At 41.9% G+C, this 25195-nt stretch overlaps 1 protein-coding gene across 14 annotated transcripts in view; it reads right to left on the reverse strand.

Annotated features, from left to right (window-relative positions):
• The window catches only part of STARD13 (StAR related lipid transfer domain containing 13), a 312543-nt gene that overhangs the window by 40280 nt on the left and 247068 nt on the right, over positions 1-25195 (reverse strand). The window lies entirely within an intron of this gene.

Consider the following 25195-nt stretch of genomic DNA (forward strand, 5'->3'; position numbering starts at 1 on the left):
TTTAGAAGCATGGACACAGATGATGCTGGACTGAGTTTCCCCTTTCGAAAAGCTTTCATGGGGTAAGATGTATCCTACCCCCATGGAAAAAGTGGGGGAATCATCAGCTGGACAAGAGAATAGCCCCTGTTTATTTTGGGGGGGATAGGAAGGATAGGTGAGCATGAGGGAATGGAAGAAAATCATGTTCAAGAGGGGGACTACATAAGACCTGAAGCTTTTTTGCACAGGAGAGGCAATTTCCATGCAATTACTAAAGCAGCAGTAAATAAATGTCAGCTACACAAAAACAGATGATAAATTATGAAGTGCCTCCAGCAAAACAGACTTTGCGCACTCCAGCAGTCACACACGTGGTTACGCACCCAACCCCTGAGCTGACCGATGCATGTTGACAGTAGGGTACCTCAATTTTTACCAAGCTCCATGGGCTTAATTTATGGAAACCAGCGTGCCAGGTCCGTCTCTGCCCCGCACCCGCACTGCCTGCATGTCCAGCTGCTCCCAGAGCAACTGGAGGAACAACTGAAAACAGAGTCTCACCCAGACAAATATGGGTTTCTGGGGAAACCTGGGCAACATCTCCTTGCTGCCCAGATCTAGACCAGGATCTACCAATTGCACAGTTTTGGTTTACAAGATCAAAGTCAAAACACGTATCTGCACCTCTTACATTTGCAAAATGCTAAGGAATGGGGTGTGCAGGTGTTGAAGAAAGTAGACATTTTATGGTGCTTACTATTGAGCCTGAATGAACCAGGCAAGGGTTTTGGCACATTTGTGGTTGTAAATCTAGGCAGCCATAATACAAAACCCTAAATGTAAAACAAGAAATGGAACTGGAAAAAGAAAATAAGTTGCTCTTATGCTGCAAAAAAAAAACCAAAAGAAAACCCAGTTGTAACTCTGTTTTCTACATTTCTAAAAAAATGCATTTTTACAGATAGGAGATGCTGGCCTGAATTTTCCCCCATGTAATTCTGTTCAAATCACTCATTATAACCCTGAAGGTCACCATAAAACCTCCTCCGAATATACTCTGCGGTAAGTGACCTGCATACCTTTCTGCTCCTCTAGATACCGAGTCACGCCAGCACATTTTGTTGCGGAAATCAAAATCCAGAATACAAGGTCTACATCTAAAAGCCCGATTTCCCAAAGATGATTAGACAGCCAGTAACAGCACTGCGATGGCCACAATCTTTAGTAGTGCTGAAAAGGATTTACCCCCAGGTCTTCATTTGCTTTGACATTAGTTCATGTCAAGGCCAAAAAAAGGAGTTTGAAAGTACACTCAGTTCTTAACACTGTGCAAAAGCACGAGCAGCTTACATAAAACGTGGCTCTCACTACGGCACATCTGTGTGCTGAAAGCACATCTCTATTATGTTCCAGTGAGGCTGAATATTTTTATTGAATGCTTGGAAAAAAGACAAGTCTTTATACTTTTTTCTTTTGCCTAATTCAATCTCACGAAACACAGATGAATCGATCCCGTTTCAAAATGTATTTTACAACTCAGGACAGCTGTACGTACATTCTAGCTTCATCTGGCCTGGAAGCACAACTAACAGAAGCTGTGGGTGATGGAGAATGCTACCATTTAATGCTCTTATATGCTTATCATATTTCAGTGTTTTTTGCAGTTGGCTGCTCAGAGGAGCTTGCTGAGGAATCCTCCTGCAGCCCAAGAGAGATCTAAAAAATCTCAGGTTGCAATGGGTGAATAATTGCAGGGATAACCAAGGAAGTACATCTCACTCGCTGTTTTTTGTTTGGGGTTTTTTTTTTCCCTCCACAAACAAGTGGGAGTATTCTTATATTCTTAATGATCATCTCAAACAAACAGATCCCCCCTCAAATAAGATTTCCTAACTCAGCTTTGAGGATCCTGGGTCTTGGACACGTAGCAGCGCCCATTTTCCTCCCTTATTTCTCTTTCCTTTCTCATCTTATTGAGAGGAGGGCAGGAGGGGAGAACTGCAATGTGCTGCTGGCCCAGACAAAAGTATGACTTTGCTCATATGAGTGTAATTCCACTGGCTAAAGGCACCTGTTCCAGCCATTCCCCTCTTGGCCCCCCCTGAAGTTTGGGTGAAAAGGCAGATCCAAGGAGTTACTCCTCAGCAGCCACCGAAGGTGATTTCTATTATCTCGCTCTGGGCATGTAACCCAAGTTACAGATCAGAGTGCAATACAGATGCTTTCAGTACTGGATATTGTAATGCTTAAAACATAATATGAGATGTTCAGTTTAACCTCATCTTTCTGTGCACATTCGCTAATATTTGCTTTTTGTTACTTGCTAGTTAAACACCAGTGAAGACTTCTTTGAGAAGGGATGAGTACATCCCTTCTGTCTGGAAGCTGTCAATGAAGGGCTGCAGAAATACTTTTGGCAGTGTTGGTCCAGTTCTGTTCCCACGTCCAGGCTAACGCAGGGGTCTCAACCAGCCTGCAGCAGCTGCACTGTCTTGGTGCAACCTTGAAGGACCTGGAAAAGTACGTGTGTTCACAGGTGGCTCCAAAGCAGCTTGCCAACAGCACAGAGAAGGGCTGTCATCCTGAAAAGAGTGATTTTAGAGAGGATGTGGCTCATAGTTTTGCACCCATGGCTAGCGGGAGCCACAGCTTTTCCCAAAAGAACGTGCGCCACCACTGACCCACAAATAGCATCTCCCTTGGTGTGACCAGAAGGCTGCTCACCCCAGAGCACCTGATGGTGGGTTTGTCCTTATGCACTGCTGCCCTGCTCTGCTGACAGGAAAAAAGTCAGGGATAATTTACCTATTGCTTTCCAATTGTTTGGGCAGCAGTTAATAGCAATCATTATTAAGGCTAGATAATAATTCAGTCACAAATAGTGACAAGCATCAGTATGTCTCACAGTACTTGAATCCTCAGAGGTTTTTTTCATTTTTTAGTTGAAGCTTGACATGAAACAAATTTCTCTTTTCCATTTCACTTTTCTACCAGTAGCCCACTATAACTGAGATCCACACATGCAAAAGCCCTCCAGTCACATTTCTGGGGAGCTCGGGGTGATGATCTCCTCATGGACACCATATCGCCCTCATCTACCTGCTCTTCCCAAGAGGTACGTCAAAAGTGTCCTGTGCATAGAAGTTGCTGCCGACCTTCCTCGTGTCTCGCCCCAGAGGTCCCCCAGAAGTTGCCCCTGCTTCAACAACACGCTTCAGTGCCCGTAGGCAAGCAGGGACTTAAAATCTTGTCACACACTTCTTTGATCTGGGAAGCCATCTTTTTTTTTCTTTCCCCCTATGCGACTGTGTCTTAATCCTTCCTCTTAGAGTTGTCCCACGGTGTATTAAGTTAAATGTTCATCAGACACTGAGACAGCAGCCCAAAGCATATATCGCACAGCAGAGACTGGTGCAAATCTCTGATCCGTTTTTTTTATTATTATTTATTTAGGATGTAAGTAAAGCAAAATAAGGTTCACCCAGAAAACATGACAGATGTTCAGAGCACAGCTGGGACTTGGCTTTGAGTCCATCTTTAATGTTAAGCAGGTTTGAGCTTGTCTCCCACAGACCATGTGGGTGCTCTGGCTATTCTGGGGCTGAAATGGAGTCAGTTTCTTGCAGTCTTTCTCTGTCTCCCAGCACTTTCTCTGATTCTTCACAAACTGCTTTGACAATGCCCACCAAAGGGGACATCCTGCCCGGCCTGCTCCACGGCAGCTGGCTCCTCCTCCTGCTTCCCTTTATCCCATGCCAGCTTCTGACTAACCCTTCAGAGGTCTAGCTCAACCCTCCAACAGAGCAGAAAACTAACCCCCCAAAACCAGGAATGGTCTGCTGTTGGATCTGACCCAGATCCTGGAACGGTCCTGTTTAATCTACATTAGCTGCATTTTAATGAGCCCAAGAAAACCAAACGACTGGGACAGTCCTTTCTCACATGAAGGAACGCAGAACTGTCTAAAAAGTTGTTTGGAGAAAATTGCTCTGTCAAGAAAAAAATCATGTAAATAAATAAATTTTCTAGCTTGGGACCTTATCACTGTCCATGAGTATCAGTGCTAAGACCAAGATGCTACAGTCCTTTCCCTTTTCCTGTCTAGAATTCTGCATTTCATCTTGTTTCTGCCTTTCTGCCCCTCTCCCTCTGTCTCTTCTGTCTTCTGGTTTGGTGTTTCTCCCTTTTTTTTAAACTGTATATTTTTATTTAAGATTCAGATATCCCTTTGCACAATGCAGTGAAAGAAACAGCAACTAGAATAAATAAGGTACATAATTACCTCATCTATTGTGTTTACGTCAACTTTATGTGATAACCTTTATTATTCATCTGTCTGTAACAAATCACCGTTAATGCTTGCTTTTTTTATACCCGCTATATTGCTCACCCCTTAAATCTAATTTACTAGACTTAAGATAAAATATGTGGGAGTGTTAGAGAAAATGATTAATCAAGTCATTGGAAAGGAGTGCATTTTACTATGCGCAGCTGCATCAGTGAGCTCCAGTGGCCATCCCAAGCCTGTCTGTTAGGTAGAAGAGGTCTCACTCTTGCAAGTGTTGTTTGGGAGTAGAGCAACCGCTTGGTTACAGCTCTCAGGCTTTGCAGGTGGTTAGTCTGGTGCTATGCTTTACATTAACTTTTGGTCCTTGTCTTACTCTCTCCTTCAAGAGGAGGAAAACTGTTGGGATGACAGTTTGTACTGCATCTTCCAGAACAACACCTACCTGGCATTTTAGGGTCAGTTTGGAGGCTCAACTCAACCCTGGGTTTAATAACACCTTTTAGTCTCAGGAGCTGCTGTGGACCTGTGTGAAAAGTGAACCAGAGAATGCTCCTGGGGAGGAAACACTGATTGTGTCTTACACCTGGGGCAGGCTCAAGGCAGCTGTAGACACTATGTGGGAGAGCTTCAGCCTTGCCTTGCTGGTCTTGATGCATCCCTTGTGCCACATACACCTGTCATGTCACCAGCAAGTCATGTCACCACCCTGGTGTCTTCCCAGAAGAGCACTCACAAGGGCAGACAGGATCTGCAGGAAAGTTCAGCTCAGGCAGAAGCTGTACGAGAACAGGTCTAATGTGTTTCAGCTTCTTCTTGAAGCCCAGTCTGAGATACTTCAATGGCTACCATTATTCTCCTGCCCCTACATCTCACAGTCTTTGGGACGCTTATTTGTGTAACTCTTATTCTTATTTTACAGATGGAGATTTAAAGCCCTTCAGAAGCACATAAGCAGGTTAGAGATAAGGTTGGTGGAATTATGTGCCTGACTCCTTTAACTGCCCATAAAAATATGGCTATGTATGTCACTCCTCAGTTACTAATACCCTTAGAAATCTGGTCTGGACAGACCAAATCCCTGGTTTCTGATAGCCAAACCCATCACTCCATTGTCACTCAGCTACTACGTAACAATAAAGGCTGACAGGTTTCCACTGAATGGCATTTGCAAAGCTACTTCGGAGCTAAGAAATTACACTACAGTAGGGTGAAGTAAAGAAGATGACTTTCCAAGGTCACATAGGAAAAATCACGGCAAAACAGAAGCTCACATCTATAGCTTGCAAGGAGCAGGTTAATACCTTAACTACTAGATTATCACCTCGTTTCACTACTGCAAGCAGGCTGGTGTAGATCATGTTAAAATACAAAACTTCTCATATTCCCCAAGGAAGAAGTCCCATGCAATTTAATAAAGACAGATTCAATTTTCTGCAACCTTTCATGTTGCATTGTACCCACCAGAATTCTTTAAAAGGGAAAATTCTAAAGTTTTATTTATAGCATGGAATAAATTTTTGTGCAAAGGATATTGGTGTCTCTGCAATTATCTAAGCTTTTAGCATAATTTCCTGAGAACTCTATTTGAGGGAATGTGTTTAGGTAGAGGTCTAACGGTTTGCCCCTTTCCCTTCCACTCTGTAGGACTTTTCCAATACTAACACAAAGGTAATTGTACCATGCACCAGTAAAATTACCATTTACAGTACAAATATATCATAAATAGAATAAAACATAAGCATGCAATGAATTTATATTATTTTACTACACTATAGTGCATACTCTTCAATAAATCCTGATAATAAGGTTTTCAAAAGGGGAGTTTCATTGGAATTATTTTATATCATGCCATATAATTACTATTAGAGGCAAGGTTATGTTTTGCAAGCAAGGAACAAATAAAGCTGTCAAAGTGCTATTTAAATAGACCTTAAGCTTTTGCAGAATATTGTGGTACCAGTAATAATACAATAAAATATGGACCTTTTAAACTACTGTGGCTGAATATAATTCAAATGTCAATAGTAAAAGATCCTTTCAAGCTCATGAGTAGTTTCTTTATGTGTAATTCTTTACCCTTGATGAATAATAGTCAGATGATGTCCATTCATGCTCTGACTTCTTAGAAAGGTTGAAAGTGAGAAGCATGATTATTTATGGTCAGGAAAAAAAATCTCATATGCTGAGAGATGAAAGGATTGTGACTGTTTACCTTGGACAGCAGATGAATAAGGAAGGGTTATGACAAAAAGGGTACAAAATCAGGGGTAATACAAAAATAGGAAACCGGGAACTTCTATTCACTCTAATTTGCAGCACAAGGACAGGGAGATTAACGAAAAGGGAGGAATGAAAAAGAAGGAAGGCAATCTGAACTGATAAAGTATTTTTTTAAAGCAATCTATAAAATTCATTGCCAAAGGACACTGGGATCAGGAGGTGAGTGGGCTTAATACTGAGCTGGAGTCTTATCTGACTACTCACTGCTACCACCACTGATTTGGAAAAGGATTCTCCAGAATGGAATAAATGAAACCAAACTAAAGACAGTGCTAGAAGATTTTTTTTTCCTGATTGGATGACCCCTTATATAGCTTTTCCTTTTGAGTTACTGACATTTCCATTGCTCAGACATAGTCTGGGACTATATAAACTGTTTCTTTCAACAATTGACAATTGTTTTGTTCCCTATTATAACCAAATTCTGCACAGCCCAGATGGGAGACTTCTTGTCAGCCTTTTATCTTGAGCAAGGCTGCATTTCCCAAGAAGAAAGAAGAAAGGTGCGTTATTCCAGCAAGGAGTTAGGAACCTAACTCCCCTTTGTGTGAAAGGATTATGCTGAATTCCTTTCCTAAACTAGTGGGATACTGGTAAAACTGGTAGGCCTGAAATTTATAGCAGGTTCACCAAGCATGAAACTTTGCAGGTCTGGGAACATTGTGCCTGTATTAACATTTTTTACATCTAGATCTCATCAGAGCTAGGTATATAACACAATGGTTTCACTCATGCTAATAACGTGAAGGCAGATGTGCAAATAGCATCTCAACAACAGGGACAACACTAACAGTTTGCAGTGTAGGAGAGACCTTTGTACAATGTGCTTCACCTCACAAGCTCTTTAATATGAGAGGTGACTTGCAGGGGCCAATGAAGCAGCCAGTAGGGATAGATACAAGCCAGTAGGGATATCTATCCCTACAAGCCAGTAGGGATAGATACAAGGACACATAAAGACCTCAGGAGCAAGAAATAACATGAGGGACTCACCTCATAGCTGCCCTTCCAGACAGCCATCACCTCCCCTAGGAGTCTTTAGCATAAAATCAGTTTCCCAGGGAATTCTGACATTATGTAGACTTGCAAGTAACTCCCTCTCCTGAGGTACAGGCTGTTCAGCACAATCAGGTACCTACATCTAAGAATGCAATGAGATTTGGACATCGAGTTGTCTTAACATTTTAAAGTCTCAGACGGAACATTAATAACATGGCAAAGATGTTTAATAGTGCCAACTGATGCTGAAAAGTCACATCCATGTTATATGGCTCAGCTATGCGATAAAAATGGGAGACGCAGGTCTTCTTTTGGGTGTCCTCTCAAGGTCTTTGTTTGCTGCTTATCGTCGTGCTAATTTCTATTTATTGCTGGTTTCCCTTTCTCCTTTTCTTTCCATGTCTTCCACTCCAAAGTCACTTAAAACTAACTCTCTGCCATTCATTTCTCTGACATTTTTGCTACCCGCTGTCCCACATGTCCACTCAGTTTATACAACCTTACTCCATGCTAATTCGTTTCCTTCTTTGTGCCATCTGCTTTTTAAATTCCTGAAACAGGATTTTAAATCCCTCCTAACCCAAAAGATCTCTCCCTCTCTTCAAGTATCACTTCGAAAACACTTTTCTTCTTAGCTTACAATTGATTTGTACAATGCAGCACTTTGTGATGACACTAATAAAACAATAGCTTGCATCCCACATCTCATCTTGAGGCACTTTAAATGGTTATAAAAGCTGATGCGAAAGTTATATATAGGGATCACTTCATCCCTGGGTGAAATGCAGCTGCATTAGGATGAAATGTGGCAGCTGCATAAAAGAACGCTGCAGCGGTTTATGACAAGAAACACAGAGAATACCCTATCCAGCTGAAACTACTAACGGGATTTATGAGATAGATAAAATTCAAATAATATATATATATTAGGAGCTGACAAGGACACCAGGCTCTCCTCCCTTTAGTCTTAGGAAAAATACTCTGGTATTGCTAATGGGCAGAAGTGATTAAGAACTTGGTTCCCTTCACATCCTCCCCCTTCCCCATTGGGATTTATATTCTTTTTCTTCCCTTCTGACAGCCCCCATGAGTCTTGGCTGAGCACAGACTCGGAGGACAGAGTAACACCCACCCGTTCTGCAGTACCACGCTGCCCTTCCCACCTGTTTGGCCTGCCGTTCAAAAGCTGAGCACCGCTGACTTGGGAATTAACGGGGCTTTGATACATGAGCACTGTATGTCCACTGAAAAACGTGTCTGGATAAAGGTCTGGAAAATGCAAGTCTTTAAGGGCTCCAATATAAAATACATTGTATTTTTAATGTGGAAGGAGCATTGTCAAATAGGTAGAGAAGGGGTAATAATCCCATCCCTTGGGATCTATTCCAAAACTTCTGGTGACTCATAGAGTTGCTATGGGCCAAATTTTGAAAGCAGACTCTTATTTTATGAGTTTTTGCTTTTGGGTTCCCAAGTTAAGAGATCTAGTCAGCATCTAAACTTCTACGTATCATGGACCAAAGAGTGGCCTGAAGACCAAAATAGATACTGAGCTCATATTGAAAAGGGAAATGTTGAGTACAGCTGGTATTTAGAAAACCATCAAGTGTATGCTCACTTGCCACCCAGATATACTATAAAGTGATTTTTACAATGTACTATTGATAGTTCCATAACTAATAGATATCATTAATAAGCAGTCATTGAAACATTGTAGCTATATGTACCTATTCATATTAGATATTAACGTTATATATTCCTGTAACATATTTGTGTTATATTTCTTCTATTGGATCACTATTTGTGAAGCGTACAAGAGCAAGTGAGCGGCCCACAGGCTGCAAAGCAGTTTTGCAGAAAAGGACCTGGAGGTCTGGCGGACACCAACTTGAGCATGAGGCAGCAATGTGCCCTTCTGGCAAGGAAGGCAGAGAGCATGCTGGGCTGCATTAGGAGGAGTGTTGCCAGAAGGTCATGGGAGGTGATCCTTCCCCTCTTCTCAGCGCTGCTGAGGCCACATCTGGTGTGCTGGGTCCAGTTCTGGGCTCCCCAGTAAAAGAAAGATACAGATTTACTGAAGTGAGTCCAGCGCATGGCTACAAAGACGAAGGAGGGACTGGAGCATCTGAGAGATGAGGAGAGGCTGAGAGAGCTGGAACTGTTTAGCCTGGGGAAGAGGTCATGGGGCAACCTTATCTATGTGTATAAATATCTGAAGGGAGGGTGTAAAGAGGGCAGAGCCAGGATCTTCTCAGTGGTGCCCAGTGACACTTGTTTACCGTGATGGTGACCAAGTACTGGTACATGCTGATCAGGGTGGTGGTGGAATCTCCATCCTTGGAGATATTCAAAAGACACTTGGACACGGTCCTAGGCAGCCAGCTATAGGTGGCCTTGTTTGAGCAGGTGGGTTGGACAAGATGACCTCCAGAGGTGCCTTCGTACCTCAGCCATTCTGTGATTCTGTGACTATTTCAGGAAATGTGTAAAAATAACCCTAACCTGACCCAGCTGTGAAGGGGGAAAAATCTCCACCAGCAACATCATACTTCTGCTATTGGAGAATTTCTGATGAAGGCTTGCTGTAAGCGCCTCTAAACCCCTTCTCCTCTTGAGAAAGACTAGCACCATTGATTTTAGAACCCAGAGAGTCATAGGAAGGGTAAGCATAACACCAGGGAGAGGTATAGCTAATAGTAAGTGTATATATATATATCAATTCCAACTATACCACTACTGGAAACTTGCCATAACTTCATACTTGGAATTATAGTGTTATTATCTTTGTACCTGGACTAACTCTTTGATTAGATTGCTAATACTTTAATTTCAGGAGCAGTAAGTTCTTCGATCTGTACACAAAGTATGTTTCTTCAGTGCACGTAAATTGTGCAAGGTGTTTTGTCTGGTAGTCTGCCCTTGAGATCTGGTTTGAATTTGGAAGCAGCAGATGGACCTCACTACATGCAGCTTGCAGCTACCCTCCGTCCTTGCAAGGTTTTGAAAAATGTCATCTCTTGCAAGGCTAGGGGAGATTTGCAGACAGCTTGAATTCAAGCAGCATACAAGATGCACAAGGTCTCTGGAGTGGTCTGACATTCAGTGGGCTCCCAAAAGGATGAGCATTAGTTTCAGCTCTCATGGGTACTCATAACTTCAATTAAAGACAGAGATTTAATGTCTCTGGAAGTCAGGGTTTTGAAGCTCAGTGTCCTAAACCGGAGGTCAAGTTTCAGACTTCAGCGCCTCACTTTTAGTTTTTCCACAATACTCAACGTGGGTTGCATGTGTGTGGTACTGAAGTTAATTGGTCAGACAGTAATTGGAGCTCCTCAGATGAAAGGCACTATGGAATGCAGGAGAATGCTTCATGTTATAATTTGAGGGAAAATGTAAACAATACCCCAAAACATAGATGTTGTCATCATAAACTTTCTGTCTGAATTATGCAGATAAGTAGAACAAAATGTAATTCCTTATCAACATATTAATTATTCTTTGATTATACCCTTCATGTGCTGTAGATGTTCAAATTACATGTGGGCAATCAGATATACATCAGAGAATCTGTACCCATCTGAGGTGGTCTTCATGCTGTGAATTTATATTAACACTGAACATTAATATGAAACCAACTCCCCTTGGAGATAATACTTTGATGTATTAATAAGAAAGACTTCTCAGTTCTTGTTTATCATAAATTGAGATTAAAGCACTTTCTTTTGGTGTTCTGTGTGAGATGAGTAATTTGTAGTGCAAGAAACATTGATAAGATATAGCACATACAGAAGTGCTCAAATATTCAAGACAGAGGTCTGAACCCATGGCTTATGCGCAGTGAACATATTGCAAAGTGCTGAGCTCCCACCTGGTGTTACCGGTATTATCTGTTGTTATCAGCTGATTAACACTACAAGCAGATCTGCCTTTAGATCCCACTCTTTCCTTATTAGCTCTTTCCATGAAAGGGCCTATTGAGAAAGATGTCCTGTGTATTTCTTCTGAAAAACCTAAACCCCAAGCAGCAGAATATCAGTGGTTCACACAGTCTGGAAGAAGTTGGCATCTACGTACAATGCAGTAACAGTGGGGCTGACATTGTCCTGAAAGAACAGGCAAGAACTGTACCTACACACCCAGCCGGCTTTTTCCGATTCGCAACTATATGGTAATTATTATCACTGAAGTGTACCAACAGTATTAACATTTCATCATGCCTCGAGACTGTAGTGAAAAATCGTTTATAAAATGAAGTTTAACATACTTCATGGATATCTACTTTCATATTACACTCATATCTTTATCAATGACCTGGACAAGGGGATCAAGTACACTCTCAGTCAGTCTGCAGATGACATCAAGCTGGGCAGGAGTGTTGATCTGCTTGAGGATCGGGTGGGTCTACAGAGGGATCTGGAGAGGCTGGATTGATGGGCCAAGGTCAATGGTATGAGGTTCAACAAGGCCAAGTGCCGGGTCCTGCACTTGGGTCACAACAACCCCATGCAGCGCTACAGGCTTGGGGAGAAGCGGCTGGAGAGCTGCCTGGTGGAAAAGGGCCTGGGCGTATTTGTCAGCTGATGGCTGAATATGAGCCAGCAGTGTGCCCAGGTGGCCAAAAAGGCCAATAGCATCCTGGCTTGTATCAGAAATAGTGTGGACAGCAGGACGAGGGAAGTGATCGTCCCCCTGTACTCAGCGCTGGTGAGGCCCCACCTTGAGTACTGTGTCCAGTTTTGTGCCCCTCACTACAAGAAAGACATTGAGGTGCTGGAGCGGGTCCAGAGTAGGGCAACGAAGCTGTTGAGGGGTCTGGAGAACAAGTCTTATGAGGAGCGGCTGAGGGAGCTGGGGTTGTTCAGCCTGGAGAAAAGGAGGCTGAGGGGAGACCTCCTCGCTCTCTACAACTACCTGAAAGGAGACTGTAGTGAGGTGGGGGTCAGACTCTTCTTCCAAGTAACAAACAATAGGACAAGAAGAAATGGCCTCAAGTTGTGAAGGGGAAGTTTAGATTGGATATTAGGAAAAATTTCTTCACTGAAGGGTTTATCAAGCATTGGAACAGGCTGCACAGGAAAGTGGTTGAGTCATCGTCCCTGGAGGTGTTTAGAAGACATGTAGATGCTTTAGTGGTAACTTGGCAGTGGAAGGTTAACGGTTCTACTTGATCTTAAAGGTCTCTTCCAACCTAAATGATTCTATGATTAATGCTTTTTTCCAGCTGCTATTAACTACAAGAATACTACTACTGAAAGCTGTCAGGATGTCTTCTTATGATTGTATGAAGAAATGAAAAATTAGTAAATGAATACTAAGCACAAACATTATTTTCTTTAACTGGATATTCTGAACTTGGTCCATCTTCCTTTTTGGAGTTGGACTGATCCTATGTCAGTGCCAGATGGCTGTCTCTGCCATGAGCAGGGGTTGGACCAGGCGACATCCATTGTTCAATGGTTCTACAACTTCTTAAAATTATTTCAGTGACTGAAGAAATAGCATATGCTTACGTAGAGATGTTACTGTGAACTAAATTTTACCCTTTGCTTTGACTGTGCAGTGCTGTAAAAACAGTGGAGTCACACTACTGTGTATTTCAGCGTGATCTAGTCCAGAGCCACTAATTACATGGCTGTACACTGATCTTTATAGAGTCATGAGAAAAATAAAGTGATTAGAGGAAACAGTTACTCGCTTACTAAGAAAAGAAAATCTTTCCTCACTGTCTTCAGAAAGGCATCCATTTTTACGAAAGTGCCTTCCAAACACCTCTCTCCAACACAAAAACAGTACTAGATGTGGGAAAGTCAAATTAGAGGTTCTTTTTTACAGTAGCAGTGGAGCTACTGTTCAGACAGATTTTTGGTCAGTTTCCATGTTCCATCACATGATGGAAATTTTGTTTAATTTTACTGAATAGATACAGACGACTTTCAATATCAAAGGGGTGAACTCACAGGCCAGAGTTTCAAGGCTATTTAAATTTCCTAACTGATAGGGTGCATATCTTCAAAGATGTTTGGAGTATTTAACTCTCATTTGCCTTCTCAAGCACCTTTGATTCTGATTCACCTGATCCTGCCTTCTACTACCGGGTGGCTGCAGACACAGAATCACAGAATCATAGAATGGCTTGGGTTGGAAAGGACCTTAAAGATCATCTAGTTCCAACCCCCTGCCATGGGCAGGGACACCTCCCACTAGACCAGGCTGCTCAAAGCCCCATCCAGCCTGGCCTTGAACACTTCCAGGGATGGGGCATCAACAGCTCCCCTGGGCAACCTGTTCCAGTGCCTCACCACCCTCACAGTAAAGAATTTCTTCCTAATATCTAATCTAAATCTCCCCTCTTTCACCGTAAAACCGTTATCCCTCGTTCTATCGCTCCACTCCCTGATAAAGAGTCCCTCCCCATCTCTCCTGTAGGCCCCCTTTAGGTACTGGAAGGCCACTATAAGGTCTTCCCGAAGCCTTCTTTTCTCCAGGCCGAACAACCGCAACTCTCTCAGCCTGTCCGCATAGGAGAAGTGCTCCAGCCCTTTGATCATTTTCTTGGCCCTCTGCTGGACCCGTTCCAACAGGTCCATGTCCTTCTTATGTTGGGGACTCCAGAGCTGCACGCAGTACTCCAGGTGGATGTACATGAGCGATCAGGATTGCAGCACACGGATACTCTACACACTTTGGCACGTACACATCTAAACGCATTTCGAAAACACAAGGAGAAGATTACAGAGCAAACAGTTTTACCAATGAACTGAAATGTTTTGAATATCTGAACTGAAGTACTTCCAGGATTTTTGTTCACACAAATCATCCTTTTCTTTTGTTCAGTCCCCTTTACAATGAAAGCTGGAGTTCATATGGCTGCAGAGCAACACACTCAACTCACGCTAAAGCAATTCCTACGTGATAGCTGTACATAAACATCTATTCTTTCATACTGGAGGGGAGGAAGGAACAGACAACTTGGCTGTATTGGTATAGTTATTATTTTTAGCATTTTGGATGAAGTCTCTAGTTTCCTTTCTGTACGTTTTTTTTTATAGAAGGCCGTGGGGGTTTTATGTTCTCCTTCAAGTAGAGAGCAGACTTTTAATGTAGTGAAAATGCAGGTTTTCCATTCTGCAGCTCACCTAGATCTGTTTCCAGCTATTAAAACCATTGTACAAAATAGCTGTTCCCTATAATACAAAATTCTGCTATAGCAGAAATAACACTGGGTATCCATAGTACTGACATTTCTCATTTCCTTACCCTTGTTACACCACGGAGCAAATGGAAGCCAGATTCATAGGAACCCTATAATTACTCAACAATAATCATTGCCAGCAATAAAGCAGAATTAGCAAAGAACTAATTAGTGCACCACCCAGCACTAACAACACTCTACACTTTTTTACTGTTATTTTTAGCTACAAGCAGGAAAGACATAAATTGCTCTTTTATCAAATCGCATGAAAGAGCTTAGGTAAGTTAGATGTTTGCAGTTATCACTCTATAAAGCTGGAGTCTGCCCTTCAGCTATGTGGCATATATTACCCTGGAAGAAGACAACAGGAAGGCTGGAGACCTACCAGTGCCTGCTCCCTGCCGGTACAGGAAAGTGGGTCTGTGGGGGTAGACAGCAGGAAACACCAAAGCTACCAAATCACAAACCTACTATTTTCTTGTCTCTGTCCCTAGTGGGATAACAGGAGGGAATACAGAAGGGTTGGCTCTGCAAATGCCAGTGAAATACAGACTCTGGCACTTTTTAACTTGCTGGGTGAATTTCAACTATTTCTTCATCTTCTAATAGTTGATGGGAAATCAGTGGGACAGTTTCAGTTGCCATCTCACAGACGGAGTCCCTTTGCTCTGATTGTTGGAGAACACATTCTCACTGGCCTGAATCATTACTTGCCCGACTGCAGGCAAAATGGTTTTGTCACTAGACGGTGCTACCAGTCATTAAATGACTAATCCCTGTTCAGCTAGACTTGTGGTGGGAAATGAGACGCGTCACTTAACACTTACACTTCGGTTAGAAAAGGGAAAAAATGTTCTTCCTTCCCGTGGAAGGAAAATTGTGAGACTCGATATGTTAAAGCATGCGCTATGTTAAAAAATATGCTCCAACTGCATGAGGACCACATAGCTACCTTGCATGAGGAGGTCTTCAATCAGGTGTCCTGGATATCAAACAGGAGAGGTTTTTTGGTGCTATTAAGGATTTGGTCCAGCCTTTGGCTGATCTCTAGACTTATTTATTTCACAGGACCAATGGCCATAGACGGACACAAAACACTTGCCCTTCCAGCAAATATTTCCCACTTGGAGTTGCCCTAAGCCCTGACCTGATTCCTGATCATTTAGAGAGCATTCACCAGCAGATCAATGAATATAACTCCATGCTATAGCTTGAGGTCAGTTTAGTCCAAGAGAGAGGCTAGTGAAGCGAAAATAAACAAAGTTTTTCATAAAACCCGAGAAGAGTGTTGAAGTGCATACTTGAAATATTTCCTCTGAACTCTGCAGCGCCGCTGCTTCAGCAGTTGGTGCTTGTTCAACGTGTGCTACGTGGATGCACCAAGGCCTGCGTACATACGTTTGCCAAGCCGAATGACAGAAGTAATGTGACTATTTCTGAAAAATGAAGTGTTTATGGCTTGCTCAGTTTCAGAATATGTTTCATAATCTTCAGCACTCACAGTGTGTCACTCATGGGCTTGCAACATATTCCCTCTGAACAGAAGCCGCTTTGTGCTCACCACTGAAGAAGCGTGTGCTGTGCGAGTGCCATACTGTATTTTGGCAGTAGCTGTTAGAAGTAAATTTACAGAGGATTAAGGAGATGGAAGGCAGAGTGCCTTGTACTGTAATTCTGCAGAGCATTAAAATACCCTGTTTATAGAAGAGATGAGAGATGGCTGCTATTCAAAATCTTGGGGCCTGAGGTTCTATTTGTTGGGCAAAATTTCTGTTTGGGCTTCAGGAAAATAAGTCCTTGATCAACAGCAGCTGCCCTTGCCCAGAAGGAGTGCGTGAGGACACCTCCCGCCTTTGGACGTCACCTCCAGCTCGAGATGGGAGCCGTCCCCAGGGGCACAGGGCCACCAGGACCTGTGCCAGCTGGAAGCTCCCTGCCGGTGGCTGTGCCGCCTCCGGGATCAGCTCGGGGCCCTTCCCTATTTCCAGATGTGCTCCACAAAGAGCAGGATCCAGGGGCTGCTCTGGCTTTATGTGCCCTCAAGGCCAGAAGAATGAATGTATGTGCTGAGGACATGAGCCACTTTTGGCTGTCCGGTGCTACAGTAATGGGATATACAGATAAACACAAAGACTGAAAATCAGTTATGTACGCTTTGAAGGAAAAGGCAAAGTACTTTATTTTCCAAGTCTAGCCTTTTTCTAGACTTGACCTTGGTCTGCACTGTTAAGAATCTGACATTTTTTGATGGTTTATTTCACTTTCAGATTTTGGCAGGGTCTAGCTTCAGATATGCCAGAAGTATGATGAGATAAGTTGTTCTCCAGACAGAAACAGAAGCAGAAAACAGGCAGTTGCCTACAAAAGATGGTCTCTACTACGGATTTCACTGTAAAAACACTTGGCTCAGTTTTCAAAAGGAGAAGCCTAAATCTGACAATGGAATCTAAGCAAAATGGAAGTTAAAGATTTTAAATAACCATCTTAAGAGCCCACATGTTGCTCTGAAACCACTGGTTAAAACTGAACACATGATAAAGGTTTTCTGATTTTGTAAATGGGCTGTATTTTGCAGTATTTTTTTACACTGTAGTGGCAGTTAGAAACCCAGGACCCATGGTATCCTGTTGCCACCGCGTTATGCTCTGAAAGCTCACTTATTACTAAGGAATCACATTGGCCTACTGAAAATTACAGTTCCTTATTTTCTGCTAGAGCTTCATCTTTAAAGACAAACAATAACCCAGTCTAACCAGCCTGGACTCTGCCAGTTTACCTGCGCTGGAGGATGTGCAGGGAAGGCAATACTGGCAAAAGGTGAAAATTCTAACTGTGATGCTCCATTTGGGGAACAGAGCTGGGACTTTCATTAATCTTTCTGCAACTCCAAGCCAAAGTCGATTGCTAAAAGTAGCTTAAAACTAAGTCTACAAAGCTGCTATTTGTTGAATGTATTTCAAAGCATTTCCTTCATTCATTGTTTACTGACCTGGCCTTTCCTCATCAGGGGTAGAAAAACATACTGAATGTTTATCACCTGCAAGCTGGAATCCCCCTGGAAAGAACTTTTTCAGGAAAATGTTATTGTGGTGAGCACTTTCAGGGAGTGCTGGACTTTTAAAGTTTCTCATGATGTTTTGCATTTTTCTTCTAAATGAACAGGAAAAAACTCATCTGGCTCTCATTTGAATTCTCAACGGACTTTAGAAAGGAAATTCCAACCAGAATTCCACCAGAAGTGTATTCCTACACCTAAAATCTACGTGGGAACTATGCTGCATGCTTGTCTCAAACCAACAGCAACCAAGAGAATCAGAGGTAAGGCTGGGTCAGCAGCAGACCTGCTTGGTCCACACAATGGCAAAGGTTCTCAGCAGCGGGGCTGGTTTTATAAACCAGGCTTCAATAAGGTGTGTCAGAAGCTTAAATATCTAGTTAACCTGTCTTCACAGCAGCCATTTTGTCATCCTTGTAGAACATTTATTTGTATACACGGGGATGTCTGGATATAAAGGGTGGGAATCATCTCGCCTATCTGCAACTGCATTGGAGCTATTCATCCAACATGCTCCTGAAGGCTACGGAGAGAAAGAGGCACTTCCATGAAAATATTCATTTTATCTGAAAGTTAATGTCTAAAAGAGGTAAAATGGCTTGTGCCCAGAAAGTGCTCATTCTTCTCTAGGGACTATACAGAGAATTTGGGAGGAACAGGCATATAAAGCTAGCCATATTTCTAGTGGGACGAAATAAATTCTTCTTTGATGCATCTTCTGTTAATGTACTGTGTGCCTTAAGGTCCGTAATTTCACCTATTTGCACCTGATTTTCTCCATTTGCAGTGATGGTGTAAATGATCTGTATCCGTGTTTGTAAAGGGATTTGAGATTTATGTAGGAACGTTCCTGTGTAGGTGCTCCGTGTTTACCACAAACAGCATGTACTTCCCACACAAAGCATGTCATTGAATTAGAGCTACTTGACCTCAGAATCCACTAATCTCAAACACAAACAAGGAAGTAAGTACCTGAGTTGTTCACCCCATCTGTGTCTTATTCATCAATTCACCTTCTGGTTTCTATAGGATATATGTATATCTCACTTACCAGAACTAAGCCACGCTTATCAAGATTTCCCCTGCAGCTGATACTATACATTCTTGGTATTCTGGTTTTCTTTAAATATCTTAACCTTATAAACAACTCCAAGCATTTCTAATTTTTAGAATTTGCCAGAAAGAAAAAGCTTGTCTTTCCCTAAAAATGCGGGCTGTCTCTGGACAAAGATGTTAGCTCAAAGCACAGGGCCAGCATAGCTAGTTCTAAGTTAAAGTCAGGTTGAGGGCAGGTCTTCCCAGGGAGGTGAGCAATTCCTCTTTCCAGTGCCCTAAGAGCACTGTTCCTAGCTCTCCTTAGATGTGTCAACTGGTTCCTCAGTGAACGATGGGGACTAATGTGCAAACGTGATGCTTGCAAAGCCTCACCAGAGGATTCTTATAATTGATGTGAAGACGATACAACTGGTTTGTAGACACATAACTGCACCTTGCTCGCTGTATCAGTTTCCTACAACTGCTGTTGATTGCATTCTTCCCTGGGCTTTGCTTCTCTTTCAGTTTAGAAACTTTGGGAAGAAATTTCTAACAGCAATTTGTTTGTGCCATGCCTGTTTGGCACGCCACGCCGCACTATTACACAAATAAACAGGGAACACGATGTAACACCACAGCAGCAGATTTAACTAAGATCCAATTGTACTTGATGCCATCTGGATGTGGGAAGAATGTTCCCTTAAATGAAAAATCTTCGACAGAAAAACAAGTTCACCCTTCACAAGTATGTACCACAACACAGGACAATTCACCATCTTTGAGTTATGACTTCATCGGTATGAAATTGGCCTAGCCATGGCGTTTCTCCTCCAACAGGCAGATGTACTCTCCATTCTATTGTTCCTTCTGCACATATCTGAATTCAGGGTATCCTTTAGAGCTATTATGAAGCCACTTCTTTCTAGGAAGTGGCAACCTGTCCCGTATCACCTCTCAAATAAATTACGTCTGGCTGAACCACCAGTGTTAGGATGGGGGGCGGCTACTGGCTCTTGATTTAGATTATGAGATTGTAAGCAGCCAAAACAAATAGTTCATATTTCCAGGTGCAATTTATTAATTTATACGTCTCATTTTTACTGTGTTCGTCACAGCAGAAACTCAGTGACAGCTTAAGCAAATGACTTGTAATACATGGTCACCTGAAAAATTAATGATGAGTTCTTTTCCCAAAAGGCTTAAGGACAAACACATTTCCAACATCAGGGCCTCCGAAGAGGAAATACCTCAGGGAGAATATTGTTATTAGGTGACACTGAGCAAATACTTAAGCAGGAGTGATTGAAGCAGACTGTGTACCCTAAGGATTTAATGAGCAGCTTGGAGGAGTTGATGGCCTGAAGGCATAGCCTCAGGTCATTAAACCTCAAATGGTTATTAATCTCCAGGAAATGCTTTCTGTCAAGGTCATTAATGCTATTATACATTGGAAATTGAGGGCGTATTGGGAAATTAGCATGTAGTCTGTTTGCAGGAGAAATGCTCTCAGTAGGCACAGGCAGGTCATTTCCAGGAGGACGCAGCAGTGTCCCTGAACGAGCCACCCGGCTTGCCTGAACTTCCATGTCACTCCCTGCACCATTTCTAAGCTAACTCGCTCTTCTGCGACACTTAACACTGTGTCACTACGGGAACTTTACCATGCATTGAGCAGCTAAATTAGCAGCTCGGCAAAACTCCAAGGGATAACATTAGCTGAAGTCCCTCCTGCTGAGTAGAGATACCTGAGCATATGTTTTTAGGTTGGAGTTCTGCCCTGCCATTGCCTCTTTTTAGAATAAAAAGAGGGAATCTGATTCAGTTCATGTATATACTGCTGACCACAGCATTCGACTGAAGGGTGAAACTGTACAGGTGTTGGGATCGTTACCCTTCTCTGAGAGTTTTTTTAGGACAAAGGTCTCCTTCCACCTCACTGACTTCAAGCAGTAATACCTGGAACCACAACAAATACACCCACTGGTGACTGGGGGGTTAACAGCACGAGCCTGACCAGCAGGCAGGGAAGGGCAGTACCTGGCGAGATCCCAGTCTAGGACCTTCCTCTTGGACCCCTTCTTTGTGTCGGGCACCTCCTGAATGAAGCTGCTGCTTCACAGTCACCGCTGTTATATTACCTTCCTATCAAGTATGGAAATTGCTGCTGCACGGATGCCAGGACTTTTTATAAATAGGCTCCAGAGTTAGGCAGTTATTTGTTTGGTGTGTTTTATGCAGCTAACAGTAAAGATTAGAGGTTAGTGATTTTATTTTTTTTTTCAGGTTCTACCGCTAGTTTATGATTTGAATTGGGCAAATAAAATCCTGTAATTCTGTTAAATTATCCTTCTGCACCAGATTTTTCCAGCCGAAAAGGGCTATAACCACACCTACAACAACAGATATTTCGAACTTTGAATTAGACCTATTTACAAGGCACCTGGAGATCTTCAGTTTCAAAACTATTATATTATAATGATCAATGCTTAGTTTTTAAGGCAGTGCAACAGACTGCAATCACCTAAATCTGTCCTTCTGCTCTACACTAAGGAGGGAAAACAGAAAATTATTACATAGAAGGATCATTTTGATTACATCCCTGAGGATGATTTAGCACCCTCATTATGCAGCTGTCCAAATTAAGAGACAAAATCTTTCTTTATTAAAGAGCCTGAGGAGATGCAGAAAGTAACAGTATACTATACTAAGTAAAAAAAAGAGAACAAAAAGGACATCATGATCAATTCTTCTGACAACTTCTGCATTAAATGATCAATTCTTAGACATGCATTGCTATTTACTGTTTGATGAAGTGCCCTAACATTTACTGGCATCAGCCAGGGCACCCTTACTAAATGGAATTTACGCAAATGCTATTTCCATTACATGTCTCTACACAAGTGGTGGGAACACACCCATCTATGGGGAACCTGAGGGCAAATTCACTGTTACTCTTTTGTCTGATTGGTTTCCTGAGAGATAGTCATTCCATGAAATTGTTAAGTTATTGGAGTGCACTTTTACAATGACATTGAGAAAAAAACACCTTGTATGACATGACTACACAACTTTTGCATGTATTTGTGTCCTTGATTTTGTGAAACATATAATATATATACATATATATCTGTTTAGGCACTGACACTGTAAAAAATGAAGTTACACTTTTAGAATGTAAAAAATGAAGTTAGACTTTAAAAATATAAAAATAGTTGAGTATTTCTAGAAGGAAACTTTAGCTTAATTTATATGTTAGACATCATTCCAAATACTTGAAGAAGAACTGCATACAGGTCACAGTAAAGAAAATTTTATTTGGCAGTAGTGGCTTATACATGGCTGTGAAGCCATAAATCAGATAAAATAAGTATTTGGACATTAAATTATTTTTGGACTTGGAAAATTCCACTAATGCTATATTTTTGTAGGAGTATGTTCCTGTAAGCTAGATCGCAATCAAGCGATACATTTAAAGTCGTCTTCTTATGAAGAAAAGATGAATTTAAACTTCTGCTGTAAAGGGTTTAGTGCTGTCTTGAATAAGATCGCTTTCCTGATCTGGATTTTCAACAGATTTGTGGCATTGAAATCACTGCACCTAAGCATGTCTAATATTTATTTGCTTGCTTGCTTTGCTTTCCTGGATTGTGCCACACGGCACACATCATACTGCTTACACAAGAAACAGATTTGAAAAAAAACCCTTACATCTTTGATTTCTCCTGTATTTTCAACAAAATAGACAGTTCCTTACTGCTGGGCTCCTTTCCTCTTTCTTTTATTTTCATAAGTATACCTCTTCTTTCTGACTCTCCAACTTTTTTTATTGTCTTGGTTTCCACACCTATCCCATTAATGCTCAGGATACTTCAGTGAGTCTCCGCCAAATTTCATTCTTCCATTTGCTCCGGTCACTGAGTTTAGGAAAAAGTTGAACTCCACTGTCTGTGAAGGCAGTCACATTTCCTTCAGTGGATCTCACACAAAAAAAAAAGAGTAAGGAATAACTTCATAATACCACCATCTGACTCATGGACTGATAATAACTGCAGCCACATCCTGTAAAATGACCAGTTTAAAAAAAAAAATTAACTTGGCTTTTTCTCCTCCCAAGAATGACCATGCTCATTTTTATCTTAAAAAGGCTTCATCCAAGAAGTTGAAATTAACCATAGAAAATAAGACCAAAGTGGAAAGTAGAAGTTCAACTAATCCACTCTCTGCTGAAACCTGCAGGACTAATATTTACTCTTCCTTAGAGGAATCCTGGATTCAGGACAACTCCAAAAAATATACGCTCTGAGATACACCTGACCAAACAGGTTGCTTTGGTCTCAAACTGGCTAGGTGGCAAATTTACTACTCTACGCCGAAGTAGATGTTTTGATGATATAGTTCCAGCTCTGTTCTCAGACGGGGACGTTAACTCAAGCAGTGTTCGGCCACTGTGGCTGGAATGCACTGCTTGCTTTTCCAGCCCTTGCACTTAACTACCTCTGGACTGCCGCACCTGTTAGGTATTCATCAGAAACTCAGTAAACTTCTCATTTTTTCCTGCAAACGGTAGCTTATATTCCTGCCTTGCTGGCATCTCAGCATCATTTGCATCTTTGCTTACAGAAATGGTGGCGTTTCATACAATGCTGCTTTCCATGGTTTGTAAGGGCTGCTGGAGGATAACCTCAGCTGCAGTGCCCAGATTAGTTAATCCTCACTTCTTCTGATGAATACGAAAGAGCAGGTCTCTCCAAACGATCACAGATTTGTTTGCATGAGCAGTCCGCACAACTCTGAGTTTATGAAGGCAGAAGAGCGGCCTTCAGAAAAGCAAAAATACCAGTGAATGAAAAGCTAAGAATGCACTTTGGGTGAAACATGGAAGAGAAAATTGCCAATTCCTCAAATAACATTGTTTACTTAACAGTATCCTGTTGGGGGGAACTATTTAACCGCAATGACTATGAGTAACTGTGAGTACTCATGTCATGATAATGTGATGGATTATCATGAAAGTCTACTCTTAAGAGAACAATGTTTGTGTCAGGCAAAAACTGCTCTTCTAAATAGACCACAGTTATCGTGCACAGGGCACAAATAACAAGAAGTGTGTCTGACCAGCCAGGAGTATGCTCTTTCCAATAAATAAAATCCCCAAATTATAATTTTTGTCATAAATACCTCTCCAAAACGGTATTTCACAGTGAACATTTTTACCAAACACCAGACACTCTCACTACTAGTAAATAACCTGAAGAGTACGCTCCTATTTAGCATGAGTGAAAACAGCAGAATTCAGCCCTAAAAGCTTTTCTATACAAAGCCTTATGAACAGTTCACAGATCACTATGGCTGTTTTCCTCTGCTTCTGCCGAGAAAAATGTTCAGGCAAATATATACTTATATATGAAAAATTTCTTCACTGAAAGGGTTGTCAAGCACTGGAACAGGCTGCCCAGGGAAGTGGCTGAGTCACCATCCCTGGTGGCATTTAAAAGACGGGTAGATGTGGTGCTGAGGGACACAGTTTAGTGGTGGACTTGGAAGTAGTAGGTTAAAGGTTGGACATCATGGTCTTAAAGGTCTTTTCCAACCTAAACAATTCTATGATTCTGTATATAGCTGTTCAAAAAGATCGACAGGATTTGAAGAACCAAATCTCTCTATGTATAACCAAGTCTCTACATTTAGCTGCTGTCTCTGCAAATGCTCAGCGTACGTAAAGTAGTAAAGAAGCATTGATTAGTATTACTTTGGTCTCATATTATTGTTTGTTTTCAGTCTGAGAGCCTGAGCAGTAACACTCCCCAATGACCCCCTAAGGCCTCAACAAAGAGATCGCACGCCTCCTCAATGCCTGCTTTCTTCTATTTCCTTTCCTTTAAAATGTTTTGAGGCTGAGGTAATAGCACACAGGAAAGATGACATTTACTCTCTCTTCCAATGCAGACAGGCTGTGAAGCAATGCAGGAGGCCTATCCCAAAATAGAGAGTTTCCTACATTTCAATTTGCCCACGTTGAGTGTGAGCGTTACTGAAGGCAACTCCTGTACCACCGAACTGAGGCGTATCTGCTTCCCCACTTAATTAATACCTGTTGACTCAGTTTTATGCATGTTTACAATCTGTCTTGGTAGCTCACCCTATGTGCAATGCACAGAATCCAACTAGATTTTGCAGGGAATTGCATGAAAAAATCACTAAATGTCCTCTACTATTGTTTTCCATTTTTTGTGGTAAGGAAGTTGTCATCGTGGTCGGAAAGGAGAGAAATACAGATGGAAAACGAACCACTTAAAAAGGCAGTCTTAGGAAAAGGTGTTATTCAGGTCTCTGTCAGGGGGATCAGGTACAATTGCTCTGCTCC

This window comes from Chroicocephalus ridibundus, chromosome 1 (assembly GCF_963924245.1).
Source record: "Chroicocephalus ridibundus chromosome 1, bChrRid1.1, whole genome shotgun sequence".
NCBI classification, from domain to species: Eukaryota; Metazoa; Chordata; class Aves; order Charadriiformes; family Laridae; genus Chroicocephalus; species Chroicocephalus ridibundus.